Source organism: Schistocerca piceifrons, chromosome 9, assembly GCF_021461385.2.
Source record: "Schistocerca piceifrons isolate TAMUIC-IGC-003096 chromosome 9, iqSchPice1.1, whole genome shotgun sequence".
Classification (NCBI taxonomy): domain Eukaryota; kingdom Metazoa; phylum Arthropoda; class Insecta; order Orthoptera; family Acrididae; genus Schistocerca; species Schistocerca piceifrons.
The window spans coordinates 215,070,197-215,097,271 of NC_060146.1; the positions used below are offsets into that span (position 1 = coordinate 215,070,197).

The 27,075-nt window shown below is 44.6% G+C and overlaps 1 pseudogene; it reads right to left on the reverse strand.

The window, feature by feature from the left end:
* Window positions 1-8,379: 8,379 nt before the first annotated feature.
* On the reverse strand, window positions 8,380-8,497 carry LOC124717605 (annotated as a pseudogene).
* Window positions 8,498-27,075: the final 18,578 nt, after the last annotated feature.

The following is a 27,075-nucleotide window of genomic DNA, read 5'->3' on the forward strand; positions in this document are numbered from 1 at the left end:
GACAGATACACTACATTGCATAGAATCAAATCAAGATATCACAGTTTTTACAAAGAAAGGAGTATACAATTAGGTGTTATAGATTCAATCAAACACATTTACAGAAGCTCAACGAAGTAACATTAAATAAAGAAAAGCAAAATAAATCAATAGAGTACTAGAGTTATGGTGTTACAGACTTAACTGTTAAGGTCATCAGTCCCTAAGCTAACTCACTACTTAAACTAAATTATCCTAAGGACAAACACACACACCCATGCCCGAGAGAGGACTCGAACCTGCGCCGGGACCAGCAGCACAGTCCCTGAGTGCAGCGCCTCAGACCGCTCGGCTAAACTGATAAAAAATTTTTAAATAGTAAAGAGAAAACATTTTACACAACTTTCCACTTCATTACAATAGGTCAAAGACCTGCAGGATTTACAGTTGACTTCCTTAAACTGTACAGTCAATTGTGAACACTGCAGGTCAAGAAATACTGCAGAATGCCATAAACTGCCAAGTGCAGACGTGAAATGTACCCTGTCGACACTAACCACTGCTAGCAAGGAGGGAAAGGAGCAGATTACGTCAAGCAACACCAGTAACTGCGGAAGATGCTTTGTAATCAAAAGCGAAATGCGTCTGGTATAATTCTTTTTAATTAGATAGCAATCAGCTCAAGACGAATAATGTATAGTAGCTATGATTAACATTCTTGGGTAGTAAGGAAGGAGACCTGCGTTCAAGTCCTGGCTGTGCCACAAATTTTAATTTATTTCTTCAGTTTCCATCATTATTGTAGATAAACATGTCTCGAGGAAAATTTAATTATAAAATATATGGATCACTTTGTATGGATAGCAGTGCAGTATGTTTCGTAGGATTTTGCGTACCTTGCTGGCAGGCATGTCCAACGTTCCGGCGATTGCCCGTGCACTGCGAGTTCCCACACCTCCGCTCGACCCATCCTGCAGTTGTGACCACGTCTCTCAGACGTTGGATCAACTGCTTTCCTCCCTCTGTCACACTGAGCTCCAAAAGGACCTGTCTTCTCGAGTTTTCAAATCATATTATCCAGACCCTAAGCAGGAACCTGACCAATACCATTTTTCACACGCCTGAGTGTCCAGAACTTTTGCAGGGACACTGGCGCACGCTCGACGTTCCTGTTAAACAGATTTACAGCCAGCACCCGATCGTTCATGCAGGCAGACATGTTGGGCGTCTCGGACGCAAATTCAGGATCAGCGCCATCTCTTGGTTCAGTTTTCGATGTTTTTGTTTCTTTTTTTGTTCTATACGCTTCGTCCTGCGTCTGTAATACATTCTTCCAATCTGATGTCATTCTGAGTAGTAGATCCCTTTGTATAGTGTTTTGCAACTGGGACTTTAATATTGGCCACACTGTATAACAAACGCGTCTCGTTCTTACATTGAAGAGGCGAAGAAACTGGTACAGCTCCCTAATTTCGTGTAGGGCCCCTTGAGCACACAGAAGTGCCGCAAGACGACGTGTCATTGACTCGACCAAAGACTCAAGTAGTGCTCAAGGAAATCCTGCGGAGCTGAAATCCGTAAGAGTACGAGGGGGTGGAGATCTCTTCCTAACAACACGTTGTAAGGCTTCCCTGACATGCTCAATAATATTGATGTCTGGGGAGTTCCGTGGCCAGCGGAAGTGTTTAAACTGAGAACAGTGTTCCAGGAGCAACTCTGTAGAAAATGTGGACGTGTGGAGTGTCGCATTGTCCTGCTGGAACTGCCCAAATCCGTAGGAATGCACAATGGACATGGATGGATACAGGTGATCACACAGGATGCTTACGTACGAGTCACGTATCAGAGTCGTATGTAGACGTATCAGGAGTCCCACATCACTACAACTGCACACGCCCCTCATCATTAGAGAGCCTCCACCAGCTTGAACAGTCCCCTGCTGACATGCAGGCTCCATGGACTCATGAGGTTGTCTCCATACCCGTGCGCATCCACCCGCTCTATACAATTTGAAACGAGACTAGTCCGACCAGGCAACATGTTTCCAGTCATCGACAGTTCAATGCCGCCGTTGACGGGCCAAGGCAATGGGTACACGAGTGTGCCTTCAGTGCCGAAAGCCTATATCGATTATGTTTCTCTGAAAGGTTCGCATGCTGACACTTGTCGATGACCCAGCATTAAAATCTGCAGCAAATGGCGGAAGGGTTGCAGTTTTGTCACATCGAACGATTCTCTTCAGTCGACGTTGGTCCCATTCTTGTAGGATCTTTTCCCGGTCGCAGCGATGTCGGAGATTTGATGTCTTACCGGGTTCCTGATATTCACGGTACACTCGTGAAACGGTCGTAGGGGAAAACCCCCACATCATCGCTACTTCAGAGACGCTGTTTCCCATCGCTGGTGTGCCGACTATAACACCACATTCGAATTCCCTTAAATCTTGATAACCTGCCATTGTACCAACAGTAACTGATCTAACAACTGCGCCGGACACTTGTCTTATGTAGGAGTTGTCGGCCGCAGCTCTGTATACTGTCTGTTTACACATTTGTGTATTTTAATACGCATGCCTATACTAGTTCGATTTGCCGTTTCAGTGTATGTTTACTTAATACACTACTGGCCTTTAAAATTGCTACACCAAGGAGAAATGCAGATGATAAACGGGTATTCATTGGACAAATATATGATATTAGAACTGACATGTGATTACATTTTCAAGCAGTTTGGGTGCGTAGATCCTGAGAAATCAGTACCCAGAACAACCACATCTGGCCGTAATAACGACCTTGATACGCCTGGGCACTGAGTCAAACAGAGCTCTGATGGCGTGTACAGGTACAGCTGACCATGCAGCTTCAACACGATACCACAGTTCATCAAGAGTAGTGACTGGCGTATTGTGACGAGCCAGTTGCTCGACGACCCTTGATCAGAGAGAGATCTAGAGAATGTGCTGGCCAGGGCAGCAGTCGAACAGTTTCTGTATCCAGAAAGGCCCGTACAGGACCTGCAACATGCGGTCCTGCATTATCCTGCTGAAATGTAGAGTTTCGCAGGGATCGAATGAAGGGTAGAGCCACGGGTCGTAACACATCTGAAATGTAACGTCCACTGTTCAGAGTGCCGTCAATGCGAATAAGAGGTGACCGAGACGTGTAACCAATGGCACCCCATACCATCACGCCAGGTGATACGTCAGTATGGCGATGAGAAAAACACGCTTCCAATGTGCGTTCACCGCGATGTCGCCAAACACGGATGCGACCAACACGATGCTGTAAACAGAACCTGGATTCATCCGAAAAAATGACGTTTTGCCATTCGTGCATCCAGGTTCGTCGTTGAGTACACCACCGCAGGCGCTCCTGTCTGTGATGCAGCGTCAAGGGTAACCGCAGCCACGGTCTCCGAGCTGATAGTCCATGCTGCAGCAAACGTCGTCGAACTGTTCGTGCAGATGGTTATTGTCTTGGAAACGTCCCCATCTGTTGACTCCGGGATCGAGACGTGGCTGCACGATCCGTTGCAGCCATGCGGATAAGATGCCTGTCATCTCGACTGCTAGTGATACGAGGCCGTTGGGATCCAGCACGGCGTTCCGTATTACCCTCCTGAAGCCACCGATTCCATATTCTGCTAACAGTCATTGGATCTCGACCAACGCGAGCAGCAGTGTCGCGATACGATAAACCGCAATCGCGATAGGCTACAATCCGACCTTTATGAACGTCGGAAACGTGATGGTACGCATTTCTCCTCCTTACACGATGCATCACAACAACGTTTCACGAGACAACGTCCGTCAACTGCTGTTTGTGTATGAGAAATCGGTTGACAACTTTCCTCATGTCAGCACGTTATAGGTGTCGCCACTGGTGCCAGCCTTGTGTGAATGCTCTGAAAAGCTAATTATTTGCATATCGCAGCATCTTCTTCCTGTCGGTTAAATTTCGCGTCTGTAGCACGTCATCTTCGTGGTGTAGCAATTTTAATGTCCAGTAGTGTATTAATTACAGATGTGATGATGACAGTAGCGGAAACGGCGTTGTAAATAAAGACATATGTTAAGTGACCAAGACGTATTTATATACGGAAAAACGCTTGGGCATAGCCTTTATAAAGTCATTGCTTGATGATGCAATATTATTTTGTTGCACATTCTTCGAGAAGCAAGCAAAAGAGTGGTGATGATACACAGACGTTAGTTGTGGCACAGTGTCGGGGTCGAGTGAGACAGTTGTGTGCGACATGGGACGAGAGAGAGAGGGGGGGAGGGAGGGAGGGAGGGGGGGGGGAATGATGGACCGGGCGGAGCTACTTAGCGAGCCGCGACCGGCAGTGGAGAGGCATCGACCCCGCTCTGGAAGCAATCACGTAATTGAGGCAGCCTAGACGCTCCAGGAGGGTCCGTCCCTCTGCAAGCTAACCAGCTGGGAGGTCGGGGGGAGCACTTTGTGTACACCGAGAGCCTGTACATAGCCGGGCTGCACTTTACCGCAGGAACAGGTGGCAGCCGACGCGGGTGTACACGCTAACTTAATGAGTGGGTACTTGGTGACGAATGTATAAAGCATTTAGGTACAGTGGAAAATGACCAAGAGAATCGAAAAAAGCCAAAATAATCCTATTTCATAAGAATAGCAAAACTAAAGACATAAAGAACTGTAGCCCTATCAGCCTCCAGTCGACACTGTACAGAGCTTCTACTAAATTTTTGACTACCAGATTCAGGTCTACACTTGACCTAGCCCAAGCTACTGAGCGATCTGGGTGCCGTGAAGGGTTTAGTGCAATTAATGATAATGTAACACCGTCACAGCGGTAGGCAACTGTATGTTTGAAACATCGTCCGCCGCAATATGTTTAGTGAGACGCACAGTGATGCAACGTGTGGTCCACATATGAAAGTCCAGTTCTTCCGGCACCCCCACCCCACTCTCCCCTACCTCTCGTAACTGAATTGTCGGCGTCTTCCTCACCTCGCATCTCGTAGACGTTGACCCAATTTGTTTTTTCTCCGTCAGTCGCGAGTTCTAACGTTTATGCAATAGCCGGCCGTTGTGGAGGAGCGCTTCTAGGCGCTTCAGTCCGGAACCGCGCTGCTGCCACGATCGCTGGTTCGAATCCTGCCTCGGGCATCGATGTACTTGATGTCCTTAGGTTGGTCACGTTTAAGTAGTTCTAAGTCTAGTCAATCTGTATACTGACCAACCAGTAAAGGAAACAAACGAATAATTCCGAGTAGGTATTAAAATCCATGGAGAAGAAATGAAAACTTTGAGGTTCGCCGATGACATTGTAATGCTGTCAGAAACAGCAAAGGACTTGGAAGAGCAGTTGAACGAAATGGACAGTGTCTTGAAAGGAGGGTATAAGATGAACATCAACAAAAACAAAACGAGGATAATGGAATGTAGTCGAATTAAGTCGGTTGATGCTGAGGGAATTAGATTAGGAAATGAAACACTTAAAGTAGTAAAGGAGTTTTGCTGTTTGGGGAGCAAAATAACTGATGATGGTCGAAGTAGAGAAGATATAAAATGTAGACCCGGCAATGGCAAGGAAAGCGTTTCTGAAGAAGACAAATTTGTTAACGCCGAGTATAGATATAAATGTCAGGAGGTCGTTTCTGAAAGTATTTGTATGGAGTGTACCCATGTATGGAAGTGAAACGTGGACGATAAATGGCTTAGACAAGAAGAGAATAGAAGCTTTTGAAATGTGGTGCTGCAGAAGAATGCTGAAGATTAGATGGGTAGATCACGTAACTAATGAGGAGGCATTGAATAGAATTGGGGAGAAGAGGTGCTTGTGGCACAACTAGATTAGAAGAAGAGATCGGTTGGTGGGACATGTTCTGAGGCATCAAGGGATCACAAATTTAGCATTGGATAGCAGCGTGGAGGGTAAAAATCGTAGAGAAAGACCAAGAGATGAATACACTAAGCAGATTCTGAAGGATGTAGGTTGCGGTAAGTACTGGGAGATGATGAAGCTTGCACAGAATAGGGTAGCATGGAGAGCTGCATCAAACCAATCTCAGGACTGAAGACCACAACAACAACAACAAGTCTAGGGGACTGATGACCTCAGTTGTCAAGTCCTATAGTGCTGAGAGCCATTTGTTTATGCAATAAAGGGTGCATAATAATGTGGCAAGTGCGTAGGTTTAAATGCTAAACTTAATGAGAATCATAGAATAATTTTATTATATTTATCCAATCGCAAAATTAGTCAAACAATTTCTGGAGCCAGTCTTTTTGAGTCACCATTCTTTTGACTGGTTTGATGCGGCCCGCCACAAGTTCCTCTTCTATGTCAACCTCTTCATCTCAGAGTAGCACTTGCAACCTACTTTCTCAATTATTTGCAGGATTTATTCCACTCTCTGTCATTCTCTACAATTTTTGCCCTCTACAGCTCCCTCTAGTACCATGTAAGTCATTTCCTGACGTCTTTACAGACGTCCTATCATCCTGTGCCTTCTCCTTATCAGTGTTTTCCACGTATTCCTTTCCTCACCACTGTATGCAAAACCTTATCATTCCTTATCTTATCAGTCAACCTAATTTTCAACATCCGTCTATAGCACCACATCTCAAACGCTTCGATTCTCTTCTGGTCCAGTTTTCCCACAGTTCCTGTTTCAGCAGCATCCAAAGCTGTGCTCCAAACGTACATTCTCAGGAATTTCTTCCTTAGATTAAGACCTATGTCTGAAACTAGTAGACTTCTCTTGGTCAGGAATGCCATTTTTGCCAGTGCTCATCTGCTTTTCATGTCCTCCTTGCTCCACCGGTCATTGGTTTTTTTGCTGGCTAGATAGTTCAGTTCTGTAACTCCATCTACTTCGTGACCATCTATCCTGATGTTAAGTTTCTCGCTGTTCTCATTTCTGCTACTTCTCATTACTTTCGTCTTTATTCGATTTATTCTCTATCCGTATTCTGTACTCATTACGCTGTTCATTCCTTTCAGCAGGTCATGTAATTCTTCTTCACAGTCACTCAGGACAGCAATTTCATCACCGAACCGTATCATTGACATCCTTTCACTTTGAATTTTAAATCCACTCCTGAACGCCGGCCGCCGTGGCCATGCGGTTCTAGGCGCTGTAGTCCGGAATCGCGCGACTGCTACGGTCGCAGGTTCGAATCCTGCCTCGGGCATGGATGTGTGTAATGTTCTTAGGTTAGTTAGGATTAAGTATATCTAAGTTCTAGGGGACTGATCACGTCAGATCTTAAGTCCCATAGTACTCAGAGCCATTTGAACAATTTTGAACCACTCCTGAACCTTTATGTTATTTCCATCATTGCTTCCTCGATGTACAGATTGAACAATATAAGCAAAAGACTACGTCTTTGTCTTAGACCCTTTTTAATCCGAGCATTTCGTTCTTGGTCGTCCACACTTGTTATTCCCTCTTGGCTCTTGTACGTATTGTATATTACCCGACTCTCCTTATAGCTTACCCCTATTTTTCTCAGAATTTGGAACATCTTGCACCATTTCACAGTGTCCAACGCTCTTTTGAGGTCGACATATTCTACTAACGTGTCTTCATTTTTCTTTAGTCTTGCTTCCGTTACCGACCGCAACGTGAGAATTGCCTATCCGGTGCCAGTACACCGTTAATATTCATAACAAGATTTCCGGTCATTAATTGTTGATTCCCGACCAGAGCAGCCGTCACAAAATGCTTCACATGATCGTAGACTCCACATGAGATCGCACAAGTACGTTTTCCGATGCAATTTGACGATTAATTCCGGCCTTACACTGAGTTGCACTTCACACACTTGTTTGCGTGTTGCCACCTCGGAAACCGATGGCAGGATGCCTCGGATTAACACGGCATTCCACAAGTACGTTGTCCGATGACGTTTTTCAAGTAACTGTTCCATATTTACATGTGATGAGGTTTTTGTACACAAATTCATAGATTACCTACTTGGAAGGCGATCGTAGATTAGCAATCAGCTGTCTTAACAGTTTGGCGCCTACCCTCTCGCTGCGCACTTATAACTGGTCCTCCCTTAACATCAATAAACACTGACAGTAGTTAAAATTTGTAGTTACATTTTCCTGATAAGTGATGCTGATATTATTATTAACAAGTTCTCAGTGCAAGTAACGTCAGCATCACGGATGGAGCTGTATATTAATATCTCAATAGTAAAAAACGTAAACTGCGTCCACCGGCCCAGGCCGACCCAGTGATACCGGCCGGCCACTGTGTCATCCCCAGCCCACAGGCGTCGCCGGATGCGGATATGAGGGGGCATGTGGTCAGCAGAGCACTCTCGCGGCCGTATGTTAGGTTACGAGACCGGAGCCGCCACTTCTCAATCAAGCAGCTCCTCAGTTTTTAAGGGCTGAGAGCACCCCGCTTGCCAACAGCGCTCGGCAGACCGGATGGTCACCCATCCAAGTACTAGCCCAGACCCACAGCGCTTAACTTCGGTGATCTGACGGGAACCGGTGTTACCACGGAGTCAGGGCCGTTGGCAGTATTAAAAAGTAGATGTAAATAATAAACGATTCGCATCTTGACACCCAGCGCGTTAGGTGAATCTCCATTGTCTCTCTCTCTGGTCCAGTACGATACATCTCACGCTCACCCGGCCGTTCTCACGCTATATGGCCATATGGCGGTTCGTTCGGTGAGTCTCCCTTATGATCCTACCTACTTGCTAACCTCCCATAGCAAAATATTCCCATACATAAAACATAGGAACGAAAATATAATGAACGTGGGCAGGGATGTGGCATAAACGCCACACTATCCTTACTCGAAACGGCAAGTAGAACAAATGAGTGCCATCTGCCTCTTTGCCTTGTCTTCATAGATTTTGATAACGCATTCGACTCGATCAGTCATCCAGCTATGTTTAAAGCTCCAACGGAACAAGGAATAGAAGAGACCTATATTAAAGTGTTGTACAACATAATACAAATTCTCCACAGAGCTTGTGATTGTAGTTATAGAAACCACTGAATTTCCCATAGAAAAGGATGTAAAACAAGGTGACTCTAAACTGTTTTCATCAGTCCTCGAAAAAGCAATGTCCAAATTGGACTGATAAACAAAGAGAATCCAAATTCTGGGAAAGAGATTAAATAACCGGAGGCTCGCTGATGATAATGTTCTGTTTGCAAATAGTACAGAAAAACTTCAAATATTGGTTAGTGAACTTGCGTTAGTCCGCTGTGAAGCTGGTCTAAAATGAACGGTGGTAAAAACCAAGTTCATGATGGATGAATGGACACTGGAGTAAAATTTATCTGTTGGAAGTACGCAACTGCAAAGAGTCACAGAAGATGACTATCTGGTTCAACTGCCAAAGACGATAGGAGATCTAAAATAAGAAGTATTTCGACGTATTAAATTGGGCTGGCGAACTTACGGAAGATATTCTTCAGTTTTGAAGTTTAAGTTGTCGGTCGAGCTGACGAAAACAGTTTTTGACAACTGTATATTGCCAGCAATAGCGTACGGCTCTCAGATACAAAAATTAAATGAGTTCATTGTTAGAAAACTAACAGTAGCTTAAAGAGGAATGGGAAGACAGAAGGAATACAGTTGATATAAGCTAGGCAACAAAGGTCAGTAACATAATGGTCAAAGTAAATTCCTCGAAATGGTAGTGGGCTAGTCATGTCGCTCAAAGAAAAGATGGCAAGTGGTGAAAACAAATGCTGTATTGGAGCCCAATTTACCAAAGAAGGCCAAGGAGGAGACCGCCGGAGAATTGAGACAGAGACTTAAGAAACATAGCCGCAGTGAATTGGCAACGGGAAGCCAAGACCTGTAGAAATTGATGACTCTGTAGGGACACTACAGGGAACAGCTCAAAAAGACCACATCGAATTGTATGATGATGAATTAACTATCGCTGTTTGCTTGACAGAAAACAAATATTTATTTAAATACAGTGTTGTAAGATATATTTACTAAAACTGGTGTCCTTTGGCAAACAGAAACTTTACCATTTTTTGGGAAACTAGTTTCAGGGATAAAAAGTTCAGGAAGTGGGGAAGCTGGGTACTGTGCGTTTCAACCATTGGACCACGTACTTCTCCTTCGCAGGTTTTGGGCTAATATCACATGTGTGTCTGGTACACCTGCGGGTGTATCAGACGTTACCACGAATGGCTCTGTCTACGCTGACCCAGATGCCTTCGCCGAACATTTTGCTCTGCATTATGCTCAAGCCTCAGCGTTTGACAATTATCGACCTGTCTTTTGTGTCCTTGGAGTGAAAGCAATTATCTTTTACTGCACGCCATCTGGAGCCATACAATGCTCTCCATTAACTGAATGGGAATTCATCAGTGTCCTATCCCGCTGCCCTGATACATCTCCAGGGCCAGGCCACATCCTCAACCAAATGGTCAAGTACGTACCCATGGATCGTAAGCGTCATATCCTTGCCATAGTTAACTGCACCTGGAGTGAGTGCGAGTTCCCATCGCAATGGAGAGAAAGCATCATTGTCCCAGTACTGAAACCGGGTAGGCACCCTCTAGAAATGGGCAGTTATCGCCCAATAAGTCTCACCACTATTCTTTGTGAGTTGCTTGAATGCATGGTGAGCCGGTGATTGTGTTGGCTCCCTGAGTCTCAGGGTCTTCTGGCTCCTTCCGGGGGTCGTTTTCTCCAAGGCCGTTCTGCTACTGATAATATGGTTTACCTGGAGTCTGCTATCGGAACAACTTTTGCCTGACGTCAACACCTTATAACCCACTTCTCTGACCGACACGACATTCTTGCTGCCTTACGCAGGTGGGTCTCCAGGGTCTGCTCACGATTTATTTCAGAACTTCCTTTTGCACCCTATGCTGCAGGTTAGAGTTGGTGCCTTCCACAGTACACTCATATCCAAGGCCTCTGTACTGAATGTCCCTCTCTTTCTAGTAGCCATCAACGGTCTCGCAGCAGCTGTGGGGGCCTCAGTATCATCAACCTTGTATGCTGATGACTTTTGCCTCTACTGTTGTTCCTCTTGTGTCACTGTCACTTAACTTCGACTGCAAGGCGCCATATGAAAGGCGCAGTCATGAGCCCTCACTCATGGCTTTCGATTATCCTCCGCCAAGACTCCCGTCATGCACTTCTGTCGATGTAGTACTGTTCACCCACAATCAGAATTTCACACTGACGACCAGCTACTCAGTGTGGTGGAGAATTATCACTTTTTATGACTGGTCTTCGATTCTCTGTTGACCAGGATTCCCTACCATCGCCAGCTTAAGCGAAAGTGGTGGCTGCACATTAATAGACTTCATTGCCTTAATAACACCAGTTGTGGTGCAGATAGCACTACCCTTCTGCAACCTTACAAGCCCTGGTACAACCCTATCTTGATTATGGGAGTCTGTCATATGGTTTGGAATCACCCTCAGCATTGCCAATACTGGATCTGATACACCACTGTGGGGTTTGACTTGTGGCAGGAGCCTTTAGAACCAGCCCTGTGAGCAGCTTACTTGTCGAGGCTGGGGTCCCTCCATTGAGGATCAGATGCCAACAACAGCTTGGCTGTTATGCTACCTATGTTGGCACCTCCCTTAAGTATCGAAACTGCTGACACCTCTTTCCAGAGACGATAATCCATCTCCTGCAATGGTGGCCCCAATGAGGGATTACGATGGCAATCTGCATCTGGTCTGTCCTCTGTGAACTCCAGTTGTCCTTCAGCCTCTTCTCTGGACCAATCACATACACCACCATGGTGCATCCCTTGGCCACAGCTTCGTCTTGACCTGTCACAAGGTCTGAAAGTTCATCTTGAGGCTCCTCACCACCAATTTATCTCCATCCTTGACGCCTCCCGGGGTTCAGAAGTAGTCTACTGATGGCTCAATGGTTGGTGGTCGTGTGGGCTTTACTTATACTCACGTGGGACTTACTGAACTGTTCTCTTTGCCATATGGCTGTAGTGTTTTCATGGCAGAGTTCGTAGTCATCTCAAATTCTCTTGAACATATCTGTTCCTGCAGTTGATGAGTCCTTTCTCATCTGCAGCGATTTTCGTCCAGTGCTACCATCGCCATCCCTCGGTCATTGCTGTACAGGATTCCCTTATGCCCTCGAACAGTGTGATTGTTCACTGACCTTCGCCTGGACAGTGGACCACGTCAGAATCCCAGGGAATTAATTCGCTGAAAGCCTGGCGAAACTGGCTACCAGTAACCTGACTCTTGAGATCGATATTCTAGGAACAGTCCTCTGGTGGGTATTGCACCGTCAGTTTTCAGGTGCCTGGTACATGAAATGGCTCACTGTGACTTCACGAAACAAACCGCGAGTGATAAAGGAGACTATGAATCTGTGGGTGTCCCCACGCAGTCTCTCACATGCTGTCTACTGTCCTTTGCCGACCCTGCACTGGCCACACTTAGCTGACTCACAGTCATCTCCTCCATAGCGAGGGCTCACCCCTCTGTCGTTGTTGCTCCCGTTTGATGGTGGTCCACATTTTCCTGCAGTTCTCCAAGCTATCAGCCCTTTGGCGGACTCTTAATCTCCTTGAATCCCCAGCGGTTGACTTAGTTTTACGTTTTATTTGTGGATTGGGCTTTTAGCACTCTCTTCAGAGGAGGGCCTCTTGTACTTATTAGCCCACAGAGGGGTTGGCAGAAGACTCTGTTACCTCCTCTATCGACATCAGACTGTAACTGTCAGGGCTTGTTAGTCCAGCCCAGTCCTCACTCTACCTGCTCTTTTACTCTTCTCCTCCTCCGCCTTTGCATGGTCTGTTAGACTTGTTCATCTTTTGTCTCTCTGTACTTCTCTTGCCCTGTCCATGTTGCTAGTTTTACCTAGGCGATCTCTGAGTAGAGTACCACTGGTAAGTGACGGGGGCTGGGGGACTTAAATCCCCTCATTACACTCTGTTTTCAGGGGCTTCCGTCTGTTCCCTGGAAGAGGCACTTTTCCCGCCTTTCTTCTTCTGTCTCCCTCTCTTTTGTGCCTTAATTCAGGTTCGGTGACATCGGTAGACCTTTGGGTTTCCTTCCCTTGGAGTTTGCTCAGTAGGCATACCTGATCTACAGTCATTTAGACCTGTCTGTTCAAGGAAAAGGAACTGATTATCTAGTAGTTTTGTCCCTTTAACCGTCCAAACATCCAGCTCAAGCTCCCAGTACAATATATATTTAGTGTATAAATTTATATATATTCTCGTAGTATATATAAAATAAAAATTAAATAAAACTAAAAATAGAAAATGTAATCAAAAGTTTCGGACTGAATTACGTAAAATTTTCCATCATACTAAGACTCATGTTACTTTTAAAAGTAGAAAATTAGTTGAAGTGGATGATCCAGTTCGTGGTTATAATGCTCTTGTCAAACAATGTATAGAAATAGAATTAAAACACCTTATCACGAAGGGTGAATATACAAGCATTTTAACACAATTCAGTAATCATGTTACTAAAAAAGAATTAAGTAAATACAAAAGAAGAAGGAATCTTTCATGTTCTGTACAACAAACACGAACACGAAAGATACACCTGTCTTTGACAACCGTTAAAATCATCATCAGCAGAACATTGTATTTCCATCGGACACTCAGTGGACTACAATAAAAGAAAAATGTTAGGTCCAGCTTCCAGTATTTCGAATTCAGTAATCAAAAGAAATTTGGAAATTTGTGGTAAGATCTCATGGGACCATAGTGCTGAGGTCATCGGTCTCTAAGCTTACACACTACTTAAACTAACTTACGCTAAGGACAACATAGACACCCATGCCCGAGAGAGGACTCGAACCTCGGACAGGGGGAGCCGCGCGGACTGTGGCAAGGCGTCCGAGACCGGGCGGCTACCCGACGCGGCAGCAATCACAAGGATCGGTGGAAATGCGTCTTGACGATGACCTTGTAAATCGTGACAATGGCTTTCAGTTGGTTAAAAACTGGAATCCTATAAATAAAATTAACCAATCGCAGAGAAATTAACGGGGTCATTCAATACTCAGTGATTCGGTCATCTCTCACTTCCACTGTCACAGCACACACAACTCAGCTTTCTCGCGCATGTCATCACCTGACGCATGCGCGGAAAGGGACCAGCACGTTGCGCATGCGCGAGATTCGGCATAAATAATGCACCTTCCCTCTTCAGTAGTTTTTACTCACCTGAAGATGGCAGAACGTCTCTGGGCCGAAATACCGTGGCAGAATGTCGACGGGATCCGGCTACACATCGGACAAATATTGGATACGTTCCGCAAGCACACTCTTTCTATGGAACGAGACTAAATCGTCCAAACAATTTCGTAAGTGTTTGGCGTGTAAACACAGCCTGCAAAACGTCACTAAATGCCTTCTCCAAAGACTGCCTAGAATAGGTAGTGTCCATGCTCACTCCTGATGGAAATGTATTCCATCTAGTGATAACATATAGCCCTGATTTTTTTTTAAAGGCGTCCGCACTGAAACGGCTCTCAGTGACCGTGAGGCTGTTATTTTTGTCTCCCACCTGGAAGGCGGTGCGTGGGCCTGCTCCTGTGATCGGCAAAAAAGGTGTAATTTTTCCTTCTATGTATGTAATTATGTAGTTATGTAGTTCTCAATTCGTTCGAGCAATCAATCTTTCATAATAGGAGATACAGTCATAACTCAGTCCCTCAAAATGAATCAGAATTTTACTTGTTAGAATGAAATCAGGTGATGATTCTTCTTCTCTGCAGGCTCGTGCTTTGCGGCAGTCTGCTAATCTGTACAAATAAAATGCCTCGTATTTTTGGGAGCGTTGTATAATCAGTCGGGAAACCTGAGATCAAGCGGATATTTGGCTTTGATGAAGTTTAACCTTCCGAAGAAGTAATGGAGCTCTTGGATTATTAAATGCAGGTTCGTATCCAGTCTTTCGGAAGTTCCCTTCTGATTAACAACTACGCAATATATCGATGAATATCATTAATTCTCAAATGTCAAATAATGTAAATTGTAACACACCTTTTGTATGAAGGAGCAATATATATATATATATATATATATATATATATATATATATATATATATATATATATATATATATTTCCCTTTTAATCGTACAATTTCGTATCAGTTATCTTTTGTCATAAATATCAGTATTCAGATTACAATTCTTCAAACAATGCTCAGGCTAATCGGCACGAAGACAATCTCGGAAGCTTTTTTCTAACAACCACCACAGGGAGTACTACAAAGAATAATTATGCGCTCATGGCATAGCTATTGTATGAAACTACTTTGCGCATGGATTCTGCGAGTATGAAGATAGAAAATTAGTAAACGTCATTCAAGGGTACAATTGTATCAGAATAATTCATCGAATATAAAGAGATATTACGTAGGACGAATGACGGAAACGAGTAGGAGCGGGAAAGGTAAAGCACTTCGGTACTGCATGTAACGTAAAAGAACATTTATTAGAGAATACTAGTCAATGACAACTGAATTACATATAACTTAGTCTCGATGAGCACACGTAGGTGTGAAGCCGTAGTCTCAATAGCACGTTAGCCCACTCTGATAGTAGATGCCATGTATACATGCCGTCCGCTCTTGATGAGAAGGGCAGAAAGCACGGCGGTACTAATTGAGCTCCACAGTGTCGGCTAGAGGGCGCTGTGGTCGGCGTAGTTCGTCCGCTCTCGTAGTGCCAACCTGCGAGCGTGCAACTACGCTGTGGCATCGGAACTATCGATACCACAGTTATAGCAACATTATTATTAAAATATACTACAATACGAAAAAACGACGCACCACGTAGGTATTATCCGAATGGGAAAGCAATCGGTAGATGTAATGTACGTGTAGAGAGAAACAAATGATTAAAATTTCGAAAAGAGTTGGATGATCTATTCAACAGAAAGACTTTTACAAACTGAGCAACTGAATAAAGTATTGGTGCACCTCTAGCCCTTACGCTTGGCATTGATAGAGTTTCTGGACGATCTCCGTACGGATTGCGTGCCAAATTCTGTCCGCATGGAGCGTTATCCCGTCAAATTCCCCAACTGTTTGGAGGACCCTGCCCACAACCTTCCAAATGTTCTCAATTGCGGAGAGATCCGGCCACCTTGGAGGCCAAAGTAGGGTATCGCAGGCACTACGACAAGCAGTAGAAACTCTCGCCGGGTGTATGCGGGCATCATATTGCTGATTTTGAAGCTTAGGGTGGCTTGCCAGGCTTCACGGGCAACAAAACGTGGAACAGAACATCGTCAACCCACCCCAGACCATCACCGTGCACCCTTACGGCCCAGCAGTATGTCGACAATGTACAACGCCCCGTTTTCTTGCCCTTCATGGCAAGCCATCCTGGGCTTACATTTCAGCAAGATAATAACCGCCCACACACGGTGAGAGTTTCTGCTGCTTGTCTCCATGCTTGTGAAACCCTACCTTCGCCAGCAAGGTAGCCGCTTCTCTCCCCAATTGAGAACGTCTGGAGCGTTACGACCAGTGCCCTCCAATCAGCTCGGGATTTTGGCGATCTAACACCTCAGTTGGACACAATTGGGCACGATATCACACAGGACCACACCCAATAAGTTCAAAATGGTTCACACGGCTATGTAGGAATCAACATGGATTCCGGAAACAGCGATCGTGTGAGACCCAACTCGCCTTATTTGTTCATGAGACCCAGAAAATATTAGATACAGGCTCCCAGGTAGATGCTATTTTTCTTCCGGAAGGCGTTCGATACAGTTCCGCACTGTCGCCTGATAAACAAAGTAAGAGCCTACGGAATATCAGACCAGCTGTGTGGCTGGATTGAAGAGTTTTTAGCAAACAGAACATAGCATGTTGTTATCAATGGAGAGACGTCTACAGACGTTAAAGTAACCTCTGGCGTGCCACAGGGGAGTGTTATGGGACCATTGCTTTTCACAATGTGTATAAATGACCTAGTAGATAGTGTCGGAAGTTCCATGCGGCTTTTCGCGGATGATGCTGTAGTATACAGAGAAGTTGAAGCATTAGAAAACTGTAGCGAAATGCAGGAAGATCTGCAGCGGATAGGCACTTGGTGCAGGGAGTGGCAACTGACCCTTAACATAGTCAAATGTAATGTATTGCGAATACATAGAAAGAAGGATCCTTTATTGTATGATTATATGATAGCGGAACAAACACTGGTAGCAGTTACTTCTGTAAAATATCTGGGAGTATGCGTGCGGAACGATTTGAAGTGGAATGATCATATAAAATTAATTGTTGGTAAGGCGGGTACCAGGTTGAGATTCATTGGGAGAGTGCTTAGAAAATGTAGTCCATCAACAAAGGAGGTGGCTTACAAAACACTCGTTCGACCTATACTTGAGTATTGCTCATCAGTGTGGGATCCGTACCAGATCGGTCTGACGGAGGAGATAGAGAAGATCCAAAGAAGAGCGGCGCGTTTCGTCACAGGGTTATTTGGTAACCGTGATAGCGTTACGGAGATGTTTAATAAACTCAAGTGGCAGACTCTTCAAGAGAGGCGCTCTGCATCGCGGTGTAGCTTGCTCGCCAGGTTTCGAGAGGGTGCGTTTCTGGATGAGGTATCGAATATATTGCTTCCCCCTACTTATACCTCCCGAGGAGATCACGAATGTAAAATTAGAGAGATTAGAGCGCGCACGGAGGCTTTCAGACAGTCGTTCTTCCCGCGAACCATACGCGACTGGAAGAGGAAAGGGAGGTAATGACAGTGGCACGTAAAGTGCCCTCCGCCACACACCGTTGGGTGGCTTGCGGAGTATCAATGTAGATGTAGATGTAGATAAGTCCCCTAGAACATAAAACTACTTAAACCTAACTAACCTAAGGACATCACACACATCCATGCCCAAAGCAGGATTCGAACCTGCGACCGTAGCGGTCGCGCGGTTCCAGACTGAAGAGCCTAGAACCACTCGGCCACCCCGGCCGGCAGCCAATAAGTCTCTTAATCAATGCCAAGCTGAATAACTGCTTGCATTGGGGCCAAAGGCGGACCAACGCGCTATTGACTTGTTGCATTTGTGAAGCTTCTCTATAATCACCCAATTTTTCTGAAACTCATATCGTTTGTTTGTCTGTCTGATCTACCGATTTCTGTCCTTCGGATAATTCCTTCGTGGTGAATGATTTTCTTTATTTCCAGTGTACAAAAAAGTAGATACAACCAGCAGTAAGATGTAGGTATTCAGTAAATTAGATAAAGAGGCAGTCATGTCTCATATATCAGTGAGGTACTTCAAAAATTTGGCTCAGCACAGGAACGTATTGTATAACTGTGGCTCGTTTGTAAAACTGCTTGACCGTACACTGAATTACACGTGCGTAGTACAACAGTCCATGATGGGAGGACCCTCCATGGTATACAGTCCCTCTAAAGATGCGACGGTGAGTCAAATGAAAACCTTAAATATTTTTTTAAATATTATTTATTGTGCAGAAGTGATACAAAGCTGTATCACGTTTCAACATGATCTCCCCCACGCTCAATACAAGTCCTCCAGCGCTTACAAGGTGCATAAATTCCTTTATAAAAAAATTCTTTTGTTAGTCCGCGCAACCACTCATGCACCGCATGGCGTACCTATTCATCAGAACGGAACGTCTTTCCTCCCATTGCGTCTTTGAGTGGTCCCAACATTTGGAAATCACTTGGGGCAAGGTCTGGTGAGTATGGTGGATGAGGAAGGCACTCAAAATGCAGGTCTGTCATTGTTGCAACTGTTGTACGGGCAGTGTGGGGCCTTGCATTGTCATGTTACAAAAGGACACCTGCTGACAGCAATCAACGTCGCTTTGATTTCATTGCAGGCCGCAGACGATTTTTTTAGGAGATCTGTGTATGATGCACTGGTGACAGTCCCTCTAGGCATGTAATACTCAAAAATGACGCATTTTTCGTCCCAAAAGAGAGTCAGCATAACCTGCCCTGCTGATGGTTCTGTTCGAAACTTCTTTGGTTTTGGTGATGAGAAATGGCGCCATTCCTTGCTCGCTCTCTTCGTTTCCGGTTGGTGGAAGTGAACCCAGGTTTCGTCCCCAGTAACGATTCTTCTAAGGAAGCCATCACCTTCTCGTTCAAAGCGCCGAAGAAGTTCTTCACAAGCATCAACACGTCGTTCTCTCATTTCAGGAGCCAGCTGCCATAGCGCCCATCGTGCAGACACTTTGTGAAACTGGAGCACATCGTGCACAATGTGATGTGCTGACCCATGACTAATCTGTAAACATGCTCAAATGTCATTCAGTGTCACTCGGTGGTTTTCCTTCACTATGGCTTCAACTGCTGCAATGTTCTGTGGAGTCAGAACTCGTTGTGGCTGACCTGGACGAGGAGCATCTTTCACTGAAGTCACACCGTTTGTGAACTTCCTATTCCATTCGTAGACTTGCTGCTGTGACATACATGCATCACCGTACTGAACCTTTATTCGTCGATCAATTTCAATGGATTTCACACCTTCACTACGCAAAAACCGAATAACAGAACGCTGTTCTTCCCTGGTGCAAGTCGCAAGTGGGGCGGCCATCTTTATACTGATACTGTGACGGTATGTGTGCATCTGCACTATGCTGCCACCTAAGGGCCATTCTGCACGCTGTTTGTAGCACGCTTGCCAACTTACAGGATAACGGCGGAAATTTCTATTTGTTATTACAAATTTAAGATTTTCATTTGACTCACTCTCGTACGAGTACATCACGCTAGGCGTAAAACACAGCATAGGGCCGCTGATATGAAGGTGCTGAATGACACGTTTTTGCTTTCAGGAGGGCAATGCGTGAAGCCTCAACGAATACCTTAAAAGAATATTATAGAAGGATCCCCCACGAAACTCACAGAAATGCTGGCCATAAGTAAATACTGTTAGTGGCACCAAAGCTAATTTCTAGACTCTCAGTGGATACAGGAAATGAAACTGAGTGCAGAAAAGCAAAAGCATAATAGCGGAACGGCGTTTTCAAATTATTCTTTACGAAGGAAATTACAGTATTATTGTCCCAATTTAATTCTCTTACCATTGAAACACAACTGATATAGATATTAGTGTCAATGGTATTCAAAAACAGCTCAAATCAGCATAACGGAACGAAGTTTCAAGGCCCGTTTCACTCCGTAGCAGATTCTATACCAGCTGAGTTATCTCTGTTTTAACCGCAATCTGCAGTAGGTATCTCGAACAAAAACTTGCATCCACTAGTGGCAGAACTGATCTACAAAACTACCCTCCAATACGTTTGACAGCAGTTTGTTGTAAAATATTAGAACATATTCCGAGCTCAACTGTAATAAGGTTTCTCAAACACAATGACCTGCTCCGTTCCAATCAGAGTGGATTCCGGAAACAGCTCGCACATGGCACTCTGAAAGCCATGGATCAGTGAGTCAGGAAGATTCAGTATTTCCTGACTTCCGAAAAACATTTGACTTAATACGGCACCTGCAGTTTCTATCGAAAGTACGAGCTTATAGGGTACCAAACGAAATTTCTCACTGGATAGAAGATTTGCTGGTAGGGAGAATGCAGCATGTTACCTAGGTTGGAGAGTCGTCGTCACATGTAGATGCAACTTCGGGTGTGTCCCAGGGAAGTGCGTTGGGCCCCTTGATGTTCATATTGTACACTAATAATCTGGCAGATTATATTAACAGTAATCTCAGACTTTTTGCAGATGTTGCGGTTATCCGCAATGAAGTACTGTCTGAAAAAAGTATGCAAACAGATATTGATAACATTTTGTAGTATTGCAAAGATTGGCTGTTTGATGGACTGTTGACTTTTTGCAGAATCTTTTTTGGCGAAGATAGCATATAGGAAAATAAAAAAAAACAGTTTCGACTGTTTCTGGTCATCTTCAGATCAGAATATTAGAAGTCAAATGGCTGTTAACAACCCAATAGAATGTCAGCTTCGAACTCCTACTTCGAATTCTTACACACTGCTTTTCGTATTGTGAGCTGAAGATGACGGAAAACAGTCGAAATGGCTAATCTGTTTTCGTATATGCGGTCTTGGCTAATAAATATCTTAGAAAAAGTCAACATTCATTGAAGTAACAAAATGCTGTCTCTACACTGACAATGTCAGATAACTACAAATTGGCTACTTGCCCTGAATGTTCAGAACTGTAAAATTTGGCGCTTGACATACACATAAACAGACATTTTTGTCCATAATATATTGTCCTTCACTGTCTGTAACTGTCTGCCAACGCTGGGGTCACTTTTCGATTCCTTACTGCAGAAGTCACGTGCTTTTGAGGCGAAGAACTCGTCCAGCCATGTTCGGAGCTAATTTTAATCCGAAAACCAAGATCCGTGAAGGTTGTTTGATAGAGAGCAGAAAAGGTGAAAATCTGACTGCTAAGATCAGCTTAAGAATGTGGGCCCGAAATGACTTTCCAACCCTATCTCTATATGGGTGTTGTTTGTCAACCTGTAACAACGCGTGCGGACGTAACGAGCAGTAGCGTCGCTTAATGCTGTTTTCCTGGTCGTTGTTCTTTGACTGCCGTTGCAGGACGTCTCAGTTGTTGACAATAAATGTCAACACTGATCGTTAGACCTTGGGGAAGCAATTAATAGTACACCACACTGTATGCAGTATGGGGAGTTGCTGCTGTGTTCGGTCTCACGCATTTCTTCCTTTCCTTTATGGATGTATAAAAATGATATTTTTCGTTACCAGTAACGGTACAGGATAGGAATTCTCGGTGTTGTTCACGAACGAATTGATGATGAGCAAGCAGAGATGCACATATTGCCATACGCTGATATTTGTAGTTTTGCCTTAGAACGTACGCTACCCATGCACACGATCTTTGAACCTTTCCCATTGCATGCAAATGTCGCGCGATGGTGGAATGATCGCAGTTTATCACATTTGCCACTTGTCGAATACACTGTCAGGTATCATCGTAGGTTAATGCGTTTAAACGGTCTCCGTCACACCCCAAACGTGGCGAGTCACAAATGTAAAAAAGGCTTCTCCTTAAAGCGAGGAAACCTTGTTCTTGCCACGCAATGTCCAACGGCAGCAAGCCCACACATCGCACAAACGTTTCTCGCTGCCTCTGCTGCTGACACTCCTATCAGACAGAAAAATATGTCTGAAATGGTCCGAATTCTCCACTTGGTACTTCATTTCCTAGCATCAACAGCTTCAATTACTATCATCTCCAGATGACTATATGTAAACTCAAATAGGAACAATGAACTGGAAATAAAAAACCAGAATTGATAGACAAACTCATAGCAACAGGAACACCAACAAGCAAAAAGAAGAAGGAAAAAAAAATTGTGAACCAATGTTTCGTTGGGTTACGTAAACTATGTTCCTTTCTTGTAGAGAGTTCCACGCGAGCTATACAAGAATAGCACCTAATGAAAGTTATAAAAGCGAGGCTTAAAAATGGCTCCGATATTTTCAGAAACGCGATGTGAATACGTCTAAGAGTTCGCGCGAAGGTCCCGCCGCCACTTACGCCCTTGACTCTAGCGTTCCTTTTTCGCGGCACATGCTGCCCAGTGGGTGGTAAATATAACTCGCAGCCACGTATCGATTCTCACCGACGAGTCGTCTCGTCTGGTCAGGGCTTTGCGTAACGTGGCGCGCCCGTCAAGGCCGCAACCGCTTAAGCGCAGCAGCGGAGCGGGTTGCATCACGTATTGATGTAGGCGCAGAGCGTGTTTCGCGCAGTGGAAGATAAAAGGGTCGCGGCAGGTTTTGAGCACACTACCACTGTTCTAAGTTGGTGTGTAGAGTCTGTGAGACTGGAGACATACCGTCACGATTGTGAACAGATTGCACGTACACAATTCCGAAGATTTAGCGTGCACAAAAATGCGGGAGCTACCGAACGATCAACTTAATGACTTACACGTCCAAGTTGCTAGCAAGAATAATATGTAGGGCGAGCGATTTTACCAAATCTGGGAAAAACTGCAAGAAAAGATTCGTTAGAGAATATGTGGGCAAAATATCTTTCAGAGGAAAGGATTCAATGATTGAAAGAAAGCACACATCAGAATACTGCAGACAATTTGGAACGTCCACATTCAGGCACTCAGTAATATTGCCCGAGACGGCGGCATGCTCACACATTAGTACAAAGAGGTCCAGCGGATGCAGGACATCCCCACTTGCTTTGTGTGTTCTCGTGAGCGCTTCCGATCATTGGAACCTACACTGTCAATGATCATTTATCTCCCCATTCAAGTGGCTTTATCTCCGTCGCAACGCATTTACGGCCGTATGTGCATATCACCTTTTTGTTCCCATACTCTAGGGGGTTGTCACCTGCAATTTGTCCCCGTGTTGGAAAATCATTCTGTATATAGGGTGAAAAGTATTTAAACCGACAAACTCTGGGCGGTTGTAGGGGACACCAAAACAAATATTTTTCCCTAATGTCATTTTTTCCTATGAGGAGTATTTAAACCGGTAGAGGAAGATTTCTCTGGCGGCAAATTAATTAAACCAACGAACACTTTTACATTTTTTTATGACCAAGAGACAACAACTAGGTAGCAGATACGGCCCAATTAAATAGTCTCCAACAACACCGACCCACACATTAACGAAGAACCGCACTTGATGAGCGATAGTAACTGTGGCATGTGGGTTATCCTCACTCCAAACATGCGAATTGTGCATGTTGAAGACCCCATCACGCCCGAACGTTGCTTCATCGGTAAACAACACAGAGGATGGAACTCTAGGATGCATTTCACACTGTTCCAGGTACCACTGCGAAAACTACGCTCTGGGTGGATAGTCAACTGGTTCCAGGTTGTGGACACGCTGTAAGTGAATTGAACGTAACAATTGCTCTCGAAGGACTGTCCTTACAGTCGTCTGATTCGCCCCATGTGATGTGCAATTGCACGAGTGCTGATTGAAGGATCCCGCTCCACATGCTGCAAGACAGCTTCCTCAAATTGCGACGGCGTCCCTGTCCAGGTAATCTGCTAAATGACCCGGTCTCACGCAGACGTTGGTACACAGCAGTGAAGGTGGTATGATGCGGGATACGGCGATTAGGATATTGTTGTTGATAAACCCGCTGTGCAGCTCGTCCGTTGTGGTGCGCTACGTAGTACGCACCAAGCATGTCAGTGTACTCACTCCAGGTGTATCGCTCCATTAGTAAACAGAGACAATGCACTACTACACTGGTGGACAGCAGTTGCCTGCAACTGAAGAGCGTAATACGCCCTCTAACTACTGAAGATACAGCCTTTATTAACTGAAGAGCTTAATACGGCCTCCAACGGTTTAAATAATGCTCGTAGGAAAAAAATGACATTAGGGAAAAATATTTGTTTTGATGTCCCCTACAACCTCCCAGAGTTTTTCGGTTTAAATACCTTTCACCATGTATAAGAAGGGACAAGAAATTTTGATGATCTTTCAGGTCACAATCACGTTGGCGTCAGGAAAGGTAAAGGAACCATGGACGAAGTTCTGACGTTTCGCTTGACCCTAGAGGCAAGATTTAAGAACAATGACGACACCTTTTTAAATATTGGAGGAAGATGTTAGGGTTACTAAGAGAAGTACGTGTACCCCGTAGGGAAAGACGATTAATATACACTGAGGTGAAAAAAATTCATGGGATAAATCCTAATACAGTGTCTGAGCTCCTTTTGCCTGGCGTAGTGCAGCAATTGGACTTGGAATGGACTCAACAAGTAGTTGGATGCCCCCTGCACAAATATGGAGCCCAGCTCCCTCTATAGCAGTCCACAGCTGCGGAAGTCTTGCCGGTGCTGGATCTTATCCACGAACCGACCTGTGGATTATGTCCCATAAATGTTCGATGGGATTCATGTTGGGCGATCAGGGTGGCCAGAGGATTCGCTCGAATTGTCCAGTGTGTTCTTCAGACCAGTCGCGAACTGTTGCGCCCCAGTGACATGGCATCGTTGTTTTGGAACATGAAGTCCATCAATGGCCGCAAATGGATTCCATGAACTGAACATAACTATTTCCACCCGATTACAGGCTGTGTTTGATCAAGGACGCAGTCAGTTCCATGTAAACATAACCCACACCATTTTGGAGGCACCACCAGCTTGCACGGTGCCTTGTTGACAATCTGCGTCCATGGCTTCTTGGGGTCTAAGAACGCTACCAACTGTAATATGGACCCATCAGACCAGGACACGGTTTTCCAGTCTTCTAGAGTCCAACCGATACGTTCACGAACTGAGGAGAGGCGCTGCGGGCGACGTCGTGGTTTTAGCAAAGACACTCGCGTCGGTCGTCTGCTACCATAGTTCATTAACACCAGACTTAGTCTCGGTGTTCTCACGGATACGTTAGTCGTACGGGTCACATTGGTTTCTAAGGTAATTTCACGCAGTCTTGCTTGTCTGTTAGCACTGACAACTCTACGCAAACGCCGTTGCTCTCGGTCGTTAAGTGAAGGGCGTCGGCCACTGCGTCGTCCGTGGTGAGAAGTGTGGTGTCCTCGGCACACTCTTGACGTTGTGGATCTCGGATACTGAATTCCCTAACGATTTCCAAAATAGAATGTCCCACACGTTTAGCTCCAAATACCGTTCCGCGTTCAAAGTCTGTTAGTTCCCGACGTGCGACGATTGTCAATTCGGAACCTTTTCACGTTAATAACCTGAGCAAAAATGATAGCTCCAGTAATGCACTGCCGCGCAGGATTAGCCTAGCGGTCTAAGGCGCTGCAGTCATGAAATGTGCAGCTGGTCCCGGCGGAGGTTCGAGTCCTCCCTCGGGCATGTGGGTGTGTGTGTTTGTCCTTAGGATAACTTAGATTAAGTAGTGTGTAAGCTTACGGACCGATGACCTTAGCAGTCAAGTCCCATAAGATTTCACACGCATTTGAATATTTTTAACACTAATGCACTGCCCTTTTATACCCTGTGTATACGACACTACCGCCGTCTGTATGTGAGCATATCGCTATCTCATGACACTTGTTATCTCAGCGTACAATGTTTTTAAAACAAGGCGGAAAAATGAGAACGGAGGACCAAGAAGGAAGTGCTCGTATTAGATGGTGTATAAGACATGGAGACAATCTTTTGCCCTTACTTGTCAGTTTACACACCGAAAAATCAATTAAGTGAACAAAAGAAAGATTCAGCAGTGGCACAAAAAAAAAAACAGGGTGAAACGACATGAAAGCTAAGATTTGCTAATGGCAATACTACTCTCAGGGGAAGTGAGGAAAAACTGCAGTACTTCTTGAGTGGAAGGAACAGTCTAATGAGCGGGCACAATGGACTGAGAGTAAACTGTAGAAAGAGGAAAGTAAAGTAGAGAAGCAGAGATGAGGAGATCAATAAATTTAAGATCAAAACTGGATATCACGAAGTAGACAAAGTGAATTCTGCTACTTTGGAAACAAAGTTACTCATGACGAATGTAGTAAGGTTGAAAATTGTGAAAAGTAACTTTTTCATGTAGTTGTTTACTAACAAATGCGGCTTGCCCTGGTATTCATTTCACAAGTTTTTTATTAGAAACGAAAACTGAAAATGAAATATATTTGTAGGGTAATATCAGAAAATCTCATTTACATAGATTTTTGCGAGAGCACCTTTGAAATTATGAAACAGTCGTACAAAGAAATACGCGTCACGTATCGATGTACAAGTACACCATCCTAATCAAGAAACATAGAATGCAAAATATAGATTTTCTATTATAATCATTTCACTCAGAAGTCAGTTATAAACAATATTTCTAGTATACGAAGCGCAGCTTCTTTGTGTGTCTACAATTGGATTTTGTAAAAAGTCTCCATGGCAACGCCTCTTCATAGCTCTGTAGACAGGTATTGTTTTTATCTACATCAGTTTGCGCTTACAATTGTCTCAAGCGTTTTCGAGAAAATCGAGTTTGAAAGTCTTAGGCATGCGTATATATACTACTGTGAGTTCCCTGACAGACAAAGAGACTGTTAGCCACCAAGTGATTAAGTGCTTAGTTTCGTAAGCGCAAAGTCTTTGTACCGCACCGCGCTCCTGGCGCTTTCATTTTTTATTCCCACGTAACTCTAACAACAGATTTATCATGGATGTCCAGATTATTGGTATTTAGTGATTCATTTATTA